Source organism: Ictidomys tridecemlineatus, chromosome 14 (assembly GCF_052094955.1).
Source record: "Ictidomys tridecemlineatus isolate mIctTri1 chromosome 14, mIctTri1.hap1, whole genome shotgun sequence".
Classification (NCBI taxonomy): Eukaryota; Metazoa; Chordata; class Mammalia; order Rodentia; family Sciuridae; genus Ictidomys; species Ictidomys tridecemlineatus.
Genome location: NC_135490.1, coordinates 17,944,372 through 17,961,897, shown reverse-complemented (window position 1 = coordinate 17,961,897; position 17,526 = coordinate 17,944,372). Strand labels below are relative to the sequence as shown.

Sequence of the window (17,526 nt, the reverse complement as noted above, 5' to 3'; positions counted from 1 at the left end):
TAATAGCGATTACCTTACAACTACAGGGGGATGTGATGGTCGGCGCTTCAGGGTTTCCAGGAACCATTTTTGACTTGAAGTCGTAAACTTGGATAGTGGGAACAGAAAGATAGGAATCTTGTTTCCAGTGACACCACAGATCTGCCCTGATATTTCTAAATTATCCTTCACTGACTTTCTGTTTTGTAACAGAAAAACAAATGTCTATCCTATTAAAAAGACTCACATTTTGGTTTATTTATCTGTACCTAATCTTATTTTAATTCTTAATTCCAATACTAATTCAGGTATTTTCATAGAATGAACCTGGGGTTGAATCTGAAAAAGGAACTTCCTACCTCCTTCTTACTTCACCTGGTGAACTTCTACTCATCTTCACATCTGAGCTCGGGTGTCATCTCCACTAAGTGGGCATCCTTGTTTTCTTACTTGGGTCGAGAGCTTCTAAACTACATTTTACATATCAATCAACATAATGTTCTGGGATTCTTGGTTTTCTGTTTTTCCTTAGATGATGAGATTTTTTTGAGGACAAAGATTATATATACATATATTTATATATTCACTTTTAATACTTACATATTAATAAGACTAAGATTTTTAAAATCTTAAACTTAGTTGCATGAATATGAGTTGTAAACTTTATGAACCTCAGTTTCCTTTCAAATAAAATGTGAAGTTAATATCTGGTCAGTATAATGATTAAATTATATTTAAAAAACACGAGGTTCATTGCCTTGCACTCTATGAGCATATAAGAGATAGTAGTTCCTATCATCTCAAAAAAAAAAAAAAATAGAAAAAAATGGTGATTTGTACATATGTTTAAACAAACGAATCTCAAATCTAATTTTAAAATCTTCTGCTTCCTAACATATTTCTGATGTGGTTAGAATACAAAGAAAATAGGGCTGGGGCTGTGGCTCAGTGGCAGCATGCATGAGGCCCTGGGTTCGATCCCAAGCACCATATTAAAAAAAAAAAAAGCCCAAATAAACAAAATAAAGGTATTGTGTCCATCTACAACTACAAATATTTTTTAAAAAGAATACAAAGAAAACTCCAGAGATAATTTAAACATTTTATTTTATTTATTTTTTTAATTTTATGTTCAGTTGTAGGTAGACACAGTAACTTTATTTTATTTATTTATTTTTATGTGGTGCTGAGGATTGAACCCAGTGCCTCACACATGCTAGACAAGTGCTCTACCACAGAGCCACAACCCCAGCCCCTTAGTTTAAATATTTTAAAAGTCACTATTAGTTAAGAGAATCAGTGACCATCATATTTGGGAGCTCTTAACATTTATAAAGAGCACAAAGATTCATTCACCTCTGCTTAGTGCTGAGAATAATTTCCTCTAAACACATGTCTTATGCATTTATCTGTGGGGGTATGAGGAACATGGCGAGAACACCCTCAATAAGAGGGTACCATTGTAACTCCTGTTTCCTAGGTGATAGCAATTTGCAATGTTAATTTTTGTTTTGTTTCTTTTCTTCCCTCTTCATCTCTCTCTTCTCTTTTTCTCTTTCTTTCTCTCTATGTTTTGTGGTACCAGGGATTGTTCCCAGGGGTGCTCTACCACTGAGCTACATCTCTAGCCCTTTTTATTTTGAGGCAGGGTCTTGAACTTGTGTTCCTCCTGCCTCAGCTTCCCAAGTGGCTGGGATTGCAGGTGTGCACCACGCATGGCTTGTTTTTAATCTTTTAGTAAGTTGCACAAACTCCCAGCCCCTGAGGGTCAGGCTTTTTTAGAAAAACATATTAAAATATTAAATATAAGTCAGCATTAAGGGATACCACAGGGAAGTCAAAAGTGACCCTCTAAAAGGACATGTCAATGTAAAAACATTGCTCTGCGATATTTTCTTACCCAACACCTTTGAAAAGCTTCTTTCTTGCTGAGTTCAACTTTCAATGTAGTATTAATAAACCAGGAGGAAGCTGATAAAAGGTCGACTTGAACATGAGGCATGTTGTTATCTACAGAAAATGTAACTAAAATTCAAATTTGTAAACATTTTATGGTTTTAAAAAGTGTATTATGGATTAACTCCCACAGTTTTAAGAGGAAGATCATTCAGTTATTATTTAATGCCCATATTACAGAAAGGTTAATTAACTTATTCAAAAACTGAAAATAAATTCATGGCAGAATTAAGACCTGAACACAAGCAGAGAAAGTTCTTGTTAGCTGTTTTTTTTTTATTACTTAAATAAAGCTATTTTATGTTTCATCCTAACATAAGATATGCTTCATTCTTCAATCTAAGGAGGTTTTAGAATTCTGTAAATAGGTCTCTGCTACATAGAGAGGTAATATTTCCAATAGGTTTACAAGCCCTATAATTGTTAAAATAAGCATGACCTAATATTTGTCTACTACTGGTGCTTTATTACTTACTCCATTGAGAAACAGTGAAACCTTCATTCATCATTGATATCATCAGAAAAGAATATCAAGACACTTAATTTTATTATAAATAAATGACTTACCGCCAATTTAACAAGGATTAAAAATAGTTTTCTGCACACCTCAAAGAAAACAAATGAAGAGCAGAGGTTGACCCCAAAGCACTGTAGTCTTATGAGACAGGATCATCTGCTCCTGAGCTTCTGGGCAATGAATCTCAAAGCTGAGGATCCTGAGAGTAACTCAAATTATCTTTTGAAACGATGCCAGAGGTCACAATGTCAAATGCCTTTAGGAACTAGACAGATAATACAATGTGAGATAAGAATAAGAAATGTTTTACACTCAAACTACTCAGTTCTTTAGTAGCTTTCATTTTCCCACTGCTAATGGAGACACTAGTCTAAGAATGATTTCATTTTTCTGTTAGCTTTGCTCTAAGAAGAATAATCACACAACCATGATAACGATGGCACCTGGACCCACTGGCATGGCGGAGATAATGGGATGTAGGCTGTATGGTGATCTGCAGAAGATGTTCCCATCTAAGGGGATGTCACTTCTCAGACTTTGCTTTTTTTGACTAGTTTGAGGGAATGTGAGTTTCATCTCAATAGATCTTCAACCGTGTGTGTGTGTGTGTGTGTGTGTGTGTGTGTGTGTGTGTGTGGTATTAGAGATTGAACCCTGGGGAACTTTACTGCTGAGTTACATCCCAGTCCTTTTTATTTTTTATTTTGAGATTCAGTTGCTGAAGGGCTCGTTAGGTTGCTGAGGCTGGCCTCAAACTTGTGATCCTCCTGTCACAGCCTCCTAAGTTGCCTGGGATAGGTCTTCAACTTTTTAAACAGAGGTAGAAAATCCAAATTTTTAAAAAAAATATTTATTTTTTAGTTTTAGGTGGACACAATATCTTTATTTTACATTTATGTGGTGCTGAGGATGGAACCCAGTGCCTCGTGTATGCTAGGCGAGCACTCTACCACTGAGCCACAACCCCAGCCCGAAAATCCAAATTTTTATGTGAAATCTTCTCATTTAAAAAAGTTTTCCACTAATACAAAAATTTAAAAAATGCTGCTCTGTGTAAACAAGCCTGTGGGCAGGATTTGGCCCATGGGCTATCAGTTTGCAATCACTGAACTTTGCCTTAATTTCTAGCTGAGACCTCTCCTAAGCACCTGACCTGGGTAATCAGTGGTCTACTAGAAATCTCTGTTGAGAGCAATTTTTCTTAAGCTCAAACACACACACACACACACACACACACACACACACACACACACACACACATATGTATCTGCAAATTTACAGCCTTCCCTGTAAAACCCACTCTTTTTTTTTTTTTTTTTTTTAGCTCTTACTGCATTTAATCAATGGCTCCATCATCCACTCTGTTATTCCAGTTCCACTTTGGCAGTTGCTTTAACATCTCTCTGCCTTGCCACCTACAATCAACAATTATATTTTATTGATTTTTCCTCTTTAAAATTCAGTCAAGTCAGTTTTCATTGCTTTAACCCCACTGCCTTCTACCCTAGTCTGTGGTGTTGCTGTCTCTTACCTAGGAATGAACCCTCTCCTCCCAACATTCTTCTAGCATTCTTTTTGTGCTTCCTTGTTCTACCACCAGATGGTCTTTTAATCTGAAATATGATCATGTATCCTTCTAGCTTAAAACCTCTTAATCTCATCTGACTAATATTAGGATGGAGCCCAAAGTTTCACCTGATTTTTAGGGCCTTTAAAATCTGGCTCCATTTAATCATTCAAACTTGGCAAATATTTATGGACCACCTGGCAGACACTTTCTATATGGCAACAAACAAAACAGGCCAACATCTTCACTGATACTTTCTGAATATGATTCTAAGCATGGCTTACTGTGCATGAGCATCTATCAACTGACTTTTGAAATCATTTATTCTACTTACACTTAAGACCTATCATATCCCAGGTAGTATTCTAGGTACTGAGGAAACGAAGGTTCCTAAGACACAGCCCCTGTGATGTTTGTCATTTAAAACTGGGAAAGAAGAAAAAAAAATATCACCGTGGCAAAATTCCCACCATTGTTAAAGGTCTACTCTTCTGACTTTTTTCTATTTCTTTATTAATATTAGAAAATATAAGTGTGAGGGACAGGCGTGGTGGTACACATCTCTTATCCTAGAGACTTGGACAGGAGGATCACAAGTTCAAGGCCAGCCTGGGCCACTTAGTGACACCCTGCCTCGAAATAAAAAAATAAAAAGGACTAGAGATATAGCTCAGTGGTATATTGCCTCTGGGTGGTTCAATTCTCAATAATAGGAAGAAGGAGGTGGGTAGAGAAAGAGGGGGAAGGGGAAGGTGCCCGGGCAGGGGGAGAGAAGGAAACAACTGTGAGTGTCTTTTGGATTTTATTTTGGTTTTAGAACTATAGTTTTCTAATGTCAAAGATTTGGAGAACATATTGTCCAGATTTTGTAAAATGACCTCAACTTGCCAAAGCGTATTGACTGGCTAATTGAATAAATTAAATAACAAATCCATGGTGAGGCAGCCTAAGGATGGTATTGCCATAGAGCTGTTTTTGTTTGGCTTATCCTAGAACATGCACCAAACTTCCAATTCTATGCTTTTTACACATCTATAACCATACACAAACTCTATTTCTCATAACTTACAGTCTCTTTATTCTCATGTGAGCTTCTTTAGCAATTTATTTTGCATGCCTAGTATTAGAAAGAAAGGGATAGGTGCTGGAAGAATGAGGATTGTCACAAGCATTTGATGCAGAGGAAGGTAGACAAGGAAAAAGAAGTACAAACTTCCAGGGAAGTGTAGAGAAAGGAGGAAAGGTCATTAGATCCATTGTAGAAGACAGGGACACATATATTCCACCCGGTCCTTGAAAGATGTTTAGGATTACAGCAGGCAGAAAAGAAGGCAAAGAGAATTCAGTCTGATGGCAAGTTGAAAGGTGTGAAGGTGCCATCTGTGTTCAGGAGACTGCATTGTCTGCAGAGGCTCCTGCAAGGGGTACCGAGGACTGTGTAAGCAGGAGAGAGTGGGGAATCCAGGCCAGACTGGGTTCAGGTCATGTTACACATAGACAAGGAATGAGAACAGAAGGCACACTTGTGGGGTTTCCAGATTAAAACTAATTCAAAAAGTTCAAAGCAGCTCTTGTGTATCAGTGAGACCAGAGCTTTCAACAGCTTTGCCTGGCCTGTTGTTCTTAGATGTGCCCCCTTTTCTGTTTGAGTTGAGCTATAGCATTACGCCAAGTATGAATCCAGGTAGTTTCAACTGAAATGCCACTTGGCTATCTTGAATCATAGGACAATTCCCCTGCATGCTGCTAGGGGAGTGCCCTGTGAGATTGACTGGTTAGAGGACTAAGCCAGGAATAAAGCAGCAAAAAGTCAATTTCCTCTGAAAGGTTTCTAGGAGCACAGGCTTTGGCGGGTTTTAAAAACAAAATTTACAGCTTTAATAAAACTGATAAAGTCTTTCTAAGTTTTATGTGGTGAAATGAGATTTGATATTCACTAGAGATAAAGTAGATACAGTGAGAGTTTCCCTGGGGCTTCTGCTAAAAACTAAACACATTATCTGAAAGGAATCATCTTTGGATTAGGATCTGGGTGAGTTTGAGGGAATAAGGAACAAATCAAGGGGTCAAGTGTAAAGGGGACAAATATGAAGTAGAGTTTCATTTAAATGATCTTGGGCATTTTTTTGGAGGGGTGCCATTGTGTATCTGAAAAATCCAGAGGAAAGCAGGAGGAACCTGAGGGCTCAGAGGGCTCTTAGGTAGCTCACTTCAATAACTCACAGGCTACACTGAGTCCCAAGGTATGTCACTCCAATTCTAATAGGGGCACATGCTCATTTAGTTAAAAAAGGCTATAAAACAATGTATAGTTTCATCTTCTTTATTTGTCTCTCCCAGATCCAGTGAGAAGCAAATTTGCACGTAATGACAGATCGCAGGCATCTAGCCCTGAATGGAGTGTCTGGTTGTGATCCATCATCATGACATTTCAGCTTTAGCAAACATGGCTTCTCACAGGGGGACACAACACATAAGTGAAATTGGAGGGAGCAAATTTTTAGGAGCCATACATCAATAAGAGAAAGGACGAGGAAGGGTACTGATGGGATATACTCTCCATCAGCTAGCAGCACCATGTTCACCTCAAGCTCCATCCAAATTCTTTATTTTTTCTTTTAGAATGAAAAATCTAAAGATCATATATCTTTGTCCCTTGGGAACTACATGGAGATCTTAGATGAAATCTAAGTTAGTGGTTTATTTACCAAGATCACTAAATCTTCCTTGGAAGATAAATAGGAAGAAGGAAATCTACATGTTTAATTTTGACTTGGTTGGCTATAAAGTGATGTAGATTTTCATTTTTTTTTTTTTTTGGTGAGTGTGATGTTTTGGGTTTTTATAATGTGTTCACTTGTCATTAAATACAATTTGATGAGAGCTCTGGCAAAGAGGATTGCTTGTCATATACCCATTTTACTTCCAATTAAGTGGAACCATTGATAAAGCTTAATATTTAAGAGAAAGTGAAGAGATTTAAGAATTAGGACATTTATAAAATGTTTGAAGATTTTGAAAATAAAGACACAGAGAATTAAGGCGGATGACTAAACTCAAAAAAATGCATCCGTTCATTGATACTTTCAAATATATTAATATAGACCCAAGAGTAAAACACAGTGGTCGGGTTGGAGATTCCCATTCTAAAATCCAGGAAGGTGAGAAAGAATTGTGGAGTTCAATGGACAGGAACAATCATGACATAAGTGGTTGATGTAAATTCGTAATAGGAACTTAATAACTACAGAAGTTAAAGATGGCTCAGGAAAAGTGATCTGGACCAAATCAAGGTAGATAATCATCTTTCCTTAGCCATCTCTAACAGATCCCAAAGCACTGAAATAACATGTTTTTATTGTTCAATGCCTTGAGATCTGTCTACTTCCCCTGGAAACAATTCTGAAAGGAACATTGTGTCTTCAGGGAAAAATAGGGTTTCTCCTTTGGTGAGGAAGCAGAGTGATTGATTTTTAGAGGAGTGTTGTTTATAACTCTGTGATGGAAGGCTTAGAAGAGTCAGGATAGGGTTTGCATAAGAATGCAGATAAACTAAAGAGACATCCTTAGATGGCTAACCTTTCTTTTCCATCAATCTCTTTCTTCTGTTTGGCTGATTTTTTTAAATAAGAAACAAAAAATGAGCAGGTGAGGATTTTATTTCTGAAATTGATAATCAAAAACCATAGACGTGCCTAAGTAGTTTGGAAATTTTCAACTTAAACATGATTTCCTGTGTTGAACACAGGCACCTTCCATTTGCCACGTGAATTATTATTTAATTCCAACTGATACTTTCATCCAGAAGACATTACTGAGTGGTCCATGTAGTACTGTGTGATATTCTGTGCTAGACAGCACAGGGCCAGGCATGCTAGCAGTATCCAGCACTGTTCTCATGGTGTTTCAACTATGTTAATTCATGTCATCCATATGTGCATCCAGTGACACAGACACTGTTATTATCCCATATTTCTGGAGAGGAAACAGAGACTTAGAGAAATTAAACAACTAGCCCTGGTTCACACAAATAGGGAACGGAATGTGAACCTCAGTATGCAGACCTCTGAGCCGTCTCCTAAACTCAGCAGTCTTCTCAAAAGCCTACACATGTAAATGCCTACATCCAGCAGCATTTGAAAATCAAATGCTGAGGGAGTGATTTTCCATAAGCTGAAGAAATGCCGTGGTTGATTTCCAGTTATTTGATCTGACCCACAAAAGAGGTTGGATGATGGAGATCTATGAATGTTGAACTTAACTGTTAGATAACAGAGATGCACTAGAGGATTAGAGATTTTGACAAAGGATAATTACCACTGTGATCTTTTACATGGGAAACCTATGAATAGATGGTTTACCGAGAAGAAGGAGGTGGCGAGAGAGAGCGTGTTGGGAGCAAGGTGGGAGACCAGTTGGGACCAAGGTGGGAGACCAGTTAGGACCAATCTTGCAACTGTTCTGATTTAGGCTTGATGCATTGTTTCAGGAGATATGGGTTAAACAAAAGAGTTATACCTTGATACTTTCTTCTTTTCTGAGCTTTCCTTCCTTCTCACAAGCACACTGATGTTTTTGTTTGTTTTCCCTGTGAGAGCTTTCTAGAGCAGCAAACCGGTCATGTTTTTGCCTTTGATATTTGAGTGCTAATCAGGTTATGTTCTGCCTTTTAGGACTTGAAAGGTAGCCATTTGGGACAAATGAACGAATGATCCTCTGACTATACTCTCATTTCCGGTAGATTTTGTATAGGCTTCTGTGATGTTTGATGTACTCTGGATATTTAAACATAAGCGAAGTCTTTTGAAGGCCTTTCATGATGTTGATTAGTCTCCAGAAAGTGACAGAGTGTGACACAAGCTGCCAAGGAATTACATAGCAGAAGGAAATATATCTTAAGCTCTTTAGTTCTGTTCTTTTTATTAGAGTATTAGCCTCTTGAGCAAAGTTGTAATGCCTTTATATTCTTTAGTGCTGTGCATTTATATTTGTTTTGCTTGATGTTTTTGTTGTTAGTAATTCTAACTAGGATGTGCAGTTCTTTATTTTTTTCATGGACGCCTGAGTCATCCTGAAAGCATTAGATTAAGTAAAATAAACCAGATAGAAAAGTACAAATATTATATGATTCACTTACATGAAATGTCTAGAAGAGTCTAATTCATAGGGACAGAAAGTAGGATGGGAGTGAGGGGGAATTGGGAATTATTGTTTGATGGGTAGAGAATTTTGAATTAGAATGATGGAAAGTTCTGGAGATGGGAGCTGAGAGAGTTGCACCATAATGAAAATCAATTCAGTGTGCCTGAACTGTATGCTTAGAAATGGTTAAAATAGTAAAAATTATGTATATTTTATCATAATGAAAACAAAATGAATCATCCTAATCTATCATACCCTCTACTCTTTCCCTGCTTGCAGGGCTAATTGATTGGTGAATTGATTTTGGGAATCTTACTAGTGATTCCATGTTTCTTGAAATTCCCTTTTACTTTTTGAAGTGGTCAGTCTATAAGCATGTATTAAGCCTGGATCAGTCCTAGAGCTCCCTTCCATGCTGGGAAATTATCAGTCTGCTTTTCCTAGAGCAGCATATTCATAAGTCCTACTCTCCAGAGCATTAGAACCTCAAGGTGTTAAAGAAGTTATGGGAAAAACAAATAATGGAAAGAATTATAGAGCTACAGAAATTTATGACTTGAAAATAACTAAACATGTCACTTTACTTATAGCCTTCTCAGAGATTAAAAAAAAATTTTTTTTTTGTTGTCAGTGGAACTTTTATTTTATTTATTTATATGCAGTGCTGAGAATTGAACCCAGTGCCTCACTCATGCTAGGCAAGCACTCTACTACTGAGCCACAACCCCAGCCCTTCTCAGAGATTTTAATGTTCTAATATTTATAAACATTTTCAAATTTTCTCAAAATTTCTGATCATGCAGCTTTTTAATAACAGATAACATTTTGGGATTAGGCTTTATTGAAAAACAGTTTGGGAAATAGTGGACTACAGAATTAAGTTCAACTATTTCTATGACTTCCAGTATCTTCCATGATGACTTAAACCAAAGCTCTCTACTTTTGATCACATTTTCCTTCACTCACATACCCTATAGCCATGTTATGTTTTCCCATACTTTCTGAGGATAATCTGCACTTCTCACTTTCCATGTACTTGCTGAGGCTCAGTCTGATATGCTCTCCTCTCATTTCCCCTCTCCCCCATATTTCCTCCTCTCATTTTTGTCTTTCTGAAATGCTTCACCTTACTTACTTTGAAGCTTTACCTGATTTTTAAAGTGTAAAGCAATTATTCTTCTGTAAGCACCATAGCAAATACCTCCCCACCACCATTAACAGTGCATAGATTAGCTAATTACATGAGCAGTATGGCATTCTATCTGTCTTCTTGTTAATTGCTCACAAGTCTTGCTTATCTTACTAAATGTTAAGTTTTTTGAATACATGGTAAGGTACTATGTCTTTTTCAGGTTTGCCTTTTCAAAGACTCTTGTTATTCACTTCAAGTAGCTGCTCAATATGTACATATTTATAAACTTGAATTTAATTACCAAGCAGAACCTATGATATATACAGCTTGGAGGCCAGGCTTAATTGTGGCATTAAAAATATTAGTCACAGATTCTGTTTGCTAAGAGATAGGAAGCCAACATATGCAGACCTGAAGTAATTTTAGAAAAAATTATAAAATGAAATAGCTGGTGCTATTGGTGGAATAAAACTAGAATACATGAATGCTGAATCAAGGAGCAATGAAAGAGTAATCTGGGTTGGTTAGTTTTACAGACATCAGTTGAGCTGAGTTTTCAAGGAAGTGGTGGATTTAGCTTAGTGAAGAAAGTAGAAATGCTGTGTTTTCATTTGCTATCATTGTGCTTTATATTACCATCAGTCACCCTTCCTATCCTCATTTTATTATCAAAGATATGTCCATGAACTGTGCTGTTAAAATTTATTCATCCACCTATTGTTATTTGGACTTTCAGAGCTTAGTAAGATGATATCACGAAGTGCAAGTGTTTCAGCATCTCACTGATTATTTTCTTTGATCCTGGGACTGGTGCAGCAATGACACAAGGACTGAATAATGAAAGTATTTTTATACTCTTGTAAATCCTAGTATGTCAGTCTTATGATAGTTGTGATGTAAACTTTTATTCCATGAATCATTTAGCTTGACCTAAAGTTTGATGCCATGTTGATATCATATTCTGGTGGCAGAAGATTCATGGGCTTTTGTTCTACTTCAGTACTATTTAGTCATATAATTCTGATACAATTCAGGGATTGAACCTAGGGGTGCGAGGTTGCTTAGGGCCTTGCTGAATTCCTGAGGCTGGCTTCGAGCTTATGATCCTTCTGCATCAGTCTCCCAGCTCATTGGGATTATAGGCAAGCGCCACCATGCCCTACTTATAATTCTGATTTTCAAGATTCAGAGAAAGTTTTCACAAGTCGTGTTATGGAAGGGGGTGCTGCCTAAATGACTGCTAGCCCTCCCAAATTATTTGTCAATTATTTGGCCTTGAGGTGCTATTGGACATCACTGTCATTGCTGGCAAATGGAAAGGGGCAGATTGCCAAAGACAGACTGATTTTTGGCAGCTCCACTGGTGAAAATTTAAAAGGAGAAATTATAAAAAGAAAAAAAAATGGTGGTGCTTAGATGGCTGAATTGCATCACAAAAACAAACAGCAGCATTTAAGCCAGACAAAAAAAGGTGCTCAGAGACATGACTGCATGTAAAGCACTGGCCACCTCCTTCTATTAACCTTCCACAGCCCTCTTCCCCAAACTGGGCATGTGGCTCACTTACTAGGTGAAAGGCTTGGTTTGCTTGCTCTTGTGAACATTCAATATAAGAGAGACAATCAGCTTGCCTTAAAATACAATCCCTAACATCTCCTTTCATCTGGATACTTATTTTGAATGAGATATTAAGCTATCACACTTAACTACATTTTGCATGGGAAAGTAATTGGTAAGCAATAGAGTAATTCCCAACAACAAAGAATAATGTTTTATGCATTGTGACATACATCCAACTTTTTGTTATGTATGTGAATGTTCTTATTTTCATCATTTGATGCAATTTATTGCAATGAACTTTTTATCTTGTTTGCATTTGATTTGTAAAGCATATTTCTATTACCATTTGATACAGGTGTGAGAGATGGAAGAAACTTGGGCAGTGGTGCTGGTGAGTATAATATTAATTATATATTTAAATGTGTATATATTTATTTTCTGTTCTTAAGCATTATGCCAAGTAGTTGAGGCTAGTCTTGTATTGTAATATTTAACAATTTAGATGGAGATCGTCAGCAGTCTGTAGTTAGTTTTTATCTCCTAGTGATTCATAAAATAAGCTGTTGGAACAGTGGTTTTCTCTGCCCCCGCACACATCAAACTCCCGTCTGTACCATTGGTTGATGTTGTAGTGATTCATTTGGAGTTTGAGGAGGACTGTCCCCATGGGCAATATCAGAATTGCTGGGAATTGTGATTCACCTTCTTTGAAGAATATGCTTTTTTTTTCTTCCCACCTCATGGCAATCACTAATGTAGAATACAGAAATACATCTGAGGAACAAATAGATAAACCATTTTGTTGACTTTAGATTTTTTTTTTCTAATAGTGGGAGTTTAGCCATTTCTGGCAATGGAGAACTTTACGTGAAAATGCAACTTATTTAGGACATTTGTCAGAAGTATTAAGTTGTAATATCTACTCCCAGAAGAAGGGAGTAGTTAAGTATGAAATGCATCATATGGTAGAAAAGGAGCTATTAAGATAAGTGATACCCTTTGTACAACTCTCCTATAGTTTATTGGTTGCTTATATTTATCTCTTAACCAGTTCTGCTTTTTGGAGAAATTCCAAACAAGTCTTTCATCCTTTGTGTGACAGCCCTCTGAATATTTAAGGTTGTTTATTGTATCGTCAAGTGAAAACATCCCTTAATTCACTTATTCTGCATTTTTTTCAATAAATAGTTAATGACATTTTCAACTGTTTCATATAAAAAAGAAAAAGAAAAAAATATTTATTTATATTTGGAATGATTGCCTTAGAAGGTATTGGTGACAATAAGTGTATACCTTATTTATACCTGACTTAGAAATTATCACTGACTTTTTACCTTTTGTGCTTTTCTGAGGCTTGGGTTTTAAACTGTAAAACTGGAAGGAGACACCTACCCTACAGATTTACAAGGACTGAATTAGATTATGTGCTAAATGTGACAGCACTTAGCACAGTGACTGATACATAAAGACCTAGAAAAATTTACCTATCTCCCTGGGGCAGGGGTGGGGAGGGTGGGGGGGTACAAAGGTCTAGACACAGTGGTGCATGCCTATAGCCCCAGTGACTCAGAAGGCTGAGGCAGGAGGATTGCATGTTGGAGGCCAGCTTCAACAAATTAATGAGACCCTGTCTCTAAAGAAAATATAAAAAGGACTGGGGATGTGATTCAGTGGTAAAGTGTCTTGAGTTCACTCCCCAGTACACCCCCTCCCCTCAAAAAAGAAAATGTTTCAAGGACTTTTTAACAAATATTACCACAAAAAAGTTCAAATACTAGAAAAAATATTTATCATTTCTACTTAATGTTCATACTTCTTTATTTGCTGTGGAGATCTACCTTGAAGCATTTGTTTTAACTTTCCGATTCTGTTGAGATCCTGAGAAGGGGTTTCAGTTATTTCACAAATGGGAATGAAATAGTAGGTAGGGATCCTCGTGGACCTCACTCTAGATACATGCCATCTATGGGCAGCCTAGAGTGTCTGATGTAAAGGCTGCCAGTCTTCAGTCAGTATACAGCCCAAAACCTCTCTTGGAGGAGATAGCATTTTGAATTAGAGACCCACTCCCAAGCCCACGTATTGATTCCTTTAAAATTGAAGTGCCTTTAAATAATCTTCTTTTCTAAAGAGTCTATTTCATATCATTATGGAATTTTATCTTCATTTATGTTTCTTTGGTAGCAGAATTGAGGAGACGAATAGGGGAGAAACTATTATTTAATTTTATGGAGATTTATCAGATTGCTTGCTGTCAAGATAGCATAGGAATTGCCTAGGAAAAGTGGGTGCCACACACCAGGGCACCTTAGGTCTGAAGGAGAGGATCATTGTGGGTACTTCTCTTTTTTTTTCTACTTTACTCATTATCTATTGCTTAATTCAGTGTTTATAAAGTTTAAGGCCAGTATTAATCTCATTTAACACAAGAGCTATGTTCATTAGAAAACATTTCTTATTGAATATTGATGAGTTCTTTGCAATTGTCATATTGTGAATAATATAATAAGGATAATTTTGTTTTAAATCCTAGACTTAGAGTCCTATAATTGTTGCAATTGGTGATGAAAATGAACTGCTGTTAAGTTCCAGTACTCTAAAAGGTCACTAAAATGATTAACATCTGCTAGCTTGAGCTGTTTTTACCCAGGGCATCAATTTGAGTGCAAAATTTTTGTAATCTAAATTTAGCTTTGTGTCTTAGTCAATTTGGTGCTGCTATAACAGAATCCCTGAAACTGAATAATGTATTTAAAAAATTATTTCTCATAGATCTAGAGGCTAAGGGACCAGCCAGAATCAGTTTAGTGCCTTCTTCCTTTTCCTTTTCCTTTTTTTTCCTTTTGGTACTAGGGATTGAACCAGGACCTTTTTTATTTTTTTATTTTGAGATAGGGTCTTGCTAAGTTGCTTAGTTGTTTAAGGGTCCGGCTAAGTTGTTGAGGCTGGCTTTGAACTTAGATCTTCCTACCTCAGCCTCCCAGAGGCCCTGGGATTACAGGTGTGTGTGCCACTATGACCATAGTTGAGGCCTTCTTGATGTAGCATTACATGGTGGAAAGCATCACAGGGATGAAGGAAAGAGTGAGTGAAAGAAAAAGAGGGGGGTGGGGAGGGGAGAGAGCTCTTTGTAAGGACTCATTTATGACAATGGCATTAATTCCTACTTCAAGACCTAGTAACATTTTAGAGGTCCAATCCCATCTCTCAACATTGCATATTGGGGACTAACTTTCCAGCACAGGAAATTGGGCATACGTATTCCAACATAGCACTTGGTTTTGTGGTTTTGGAGGCAGAAGTATTTAAATCCTAATACAACTCGTCCCCTTATGTGAAGAAATTCCCACAGAGTTTATATTCTCCCAACTCTTATCTTCCCTGCTTCAACCAGCTATGGATGCTGGTGAGAAAAACCATTTTCTTCATCCTTCCCCCACAATGGGGTTCAAACCCAGGGCAACACCCTCTGCCCTGGAGTCTTCTTGATTGGAACAGGAAGATACAGACTTCAAGGGGAAAAGAAAAGCCTGGTGTTGTATTGATGGCATTTTCCTAGCCTTTTTCCTTCCAGAAATAAACAATTCAATCTTTAGAGATTTTTCAAGGCATGAAATTAATCCAATGTCAGGAAAGGTGTATCTGGTCTCTGTGTTGACAAGCTAATCACAAACTTGCTTTTCATGAATGTACTAATGTAAGAAATGAGAACTTTATTTATTCAAATCTTATAAAGCATACAAGAATTAATTTATTTATTTGAGTAAAAATGTAGACTTTCTTTGATAAGATTGTATGTACAGATGTGAAACAGAGCTTTTTTAAAGATTTTTAGATAAAAGTAGAACTATTATAAAGACTTTCACTGATGTGTTGCTGGACCTTTCCAGCAACAATATCATCAAAATTAATTGCTTATGTATTACTGTACTGTTGTCCCCCAGTTAACCTGCCTGCAGATTAAGATCACATATTTTGATAATAATAAGCAATTATTTCAGTGTTGTTTATTATGCCAGTGATTAGGACAACTGGTCTACCAGTTACCAAATATACCAGTTATAATATTCTATCTTTGATTTTTGAGGAAGCTATAAATTATACACATATATATTTATTTCAGAGTATGTCCAAAATAAAACAGTTCATCTCCTTAAAACCCAGCTACTTATTTCCTTGTGAAGGCAAATTTATAATGTGGAAGAATTCCTAATGCCTTGGACAAAATGTGCCACTATTGAGGAGTCTGCAAATACTTATCCCCCAGTTTGTTTAGGTTTTTTTTTTTTTTTTTGGTATGGAGGAAAGGAGAATGAATTAGGGCACTGGGAGAGGAATAAAAAGGAAATTGTGATTATTTTCTTTTCAAACATTAAATGTTAACTTCAGATTTTTATTGGCCCAAACATTCCAAGTGTTTCTATGTCATTTGCATATCTTTTACACTCTTGTAAAGTAGCTGAGACTCTCCTCATGCAAATGAAGAACCTAAGAAGTGGAAATGCTAACCAGCCCCAGGCCACAAACTGAGAGGCGGGAATAGTTTAGGTTTTCAGATTTCTTGGTATTGAATTTTACTAGGTGGGGGATACTGACCTCTTGCTGTTATTAATTCCTTGACCCCATATTATCCCATAATATTACTTAAGGAAATTTTTATTTGACACTTTGAGGACATTATGACTCCCAATAGCAAACTGTACCATTTTTTCCCTCTAACATTTATGCCTCCTGGCAGCTTTTAACTTTTGTCAGTCAGCAAACTGTTCACCAAGTTCCTTCTTTTGGGCAGGAAGCTCCTAGGATTCATAGGGAAATAAAGATGCATAAAACATGGTTCTTGCTTAGAAAAGATTGAGGGGAGGTAGGTAAGACAACCACTCTTGAATATTAAACAGTCATTTAGTCATTATTTGATTGCATACCATGTAAGTGACATAGAGACTTCTTCAGGGTATTAATGAACATTTGGACGGAGGGCTGGAGTTTTTGGGGATGTGGGAACTGTGCTGGGCCTTAGAAGAATCCCACGGTTTGGACTAAAGAATATGAAACAGCTCAGAAGATTCCAATTCTCAATGTATACTTGGCCTTAGAGGAGTTAAGGAATTACCGTGAGTCTGTTTCCTCTTCTGTAAAACTGAAAAGCTCTATTGTAGTTTTAGAGTCTATCCAGATCTTATGGAATTATTTGAAAAGGAGAACTCCTTGCCAGTGGTTAGCCTCTGATTCCTGTCAGTGATTTCCTGCCTCCTGCTATTTGTGGAAACAGTGAGTGGAAGTCACCTTCATAATTAGATTATGAAATCTCAGTACTTTTTTCCTCCTTGTAGATGCTCTGTATTGCTTGTATTTTGATTTGTACTCTTTGATAATGCAAGATGCTATGTTAGAGGGTCTCCTAAGAAAGGAACTGAGGGCTGCCTCCAGATAAGAACCAGTTCTAGGAAAAGAGGTCTTCAGTCCAGTAGCCTGTGAAGAACTGGATGCTGCCAATAATGGCCCAGTGATCATCGTGAAAAACACATTCCACCCCAGTCAAGGCTGAAGATAACAGCATAGACCCTGGGCAAATGCTTTGATCACAGCCTTGAACCCAAGGCATTTCTCATGTTGGGAATGCTACTACTGAGCTGCATCTCTAGCTCTTTATATTTTGAAACAGGGTCTGAC

General features: G+C 37.1%; 1 long non-coding RNA gene across 1 annotated transcript in view; it reads left to right on the top strand.

The window, feature by feature from the left end:
* Positions 1-12,245, top strand: part of LOC144370301 (uncharacterized) — a 50,165-nt gene extending 37,920 nt beyond the window's left edge. Inside the window, exon 3 of the long non-coding RNA XR_013430249.1 lies at positions 12,209-12,245. This is a non-coding gene — a long non-coding RNA (uncharacterized LOC144370301). The remainder of the gene's footprint in view (positions 1-12,208) is intronic.
* The last annotated feature ends 5,281 nt before the right edge of the window (positions 12,246-17,526 follow it).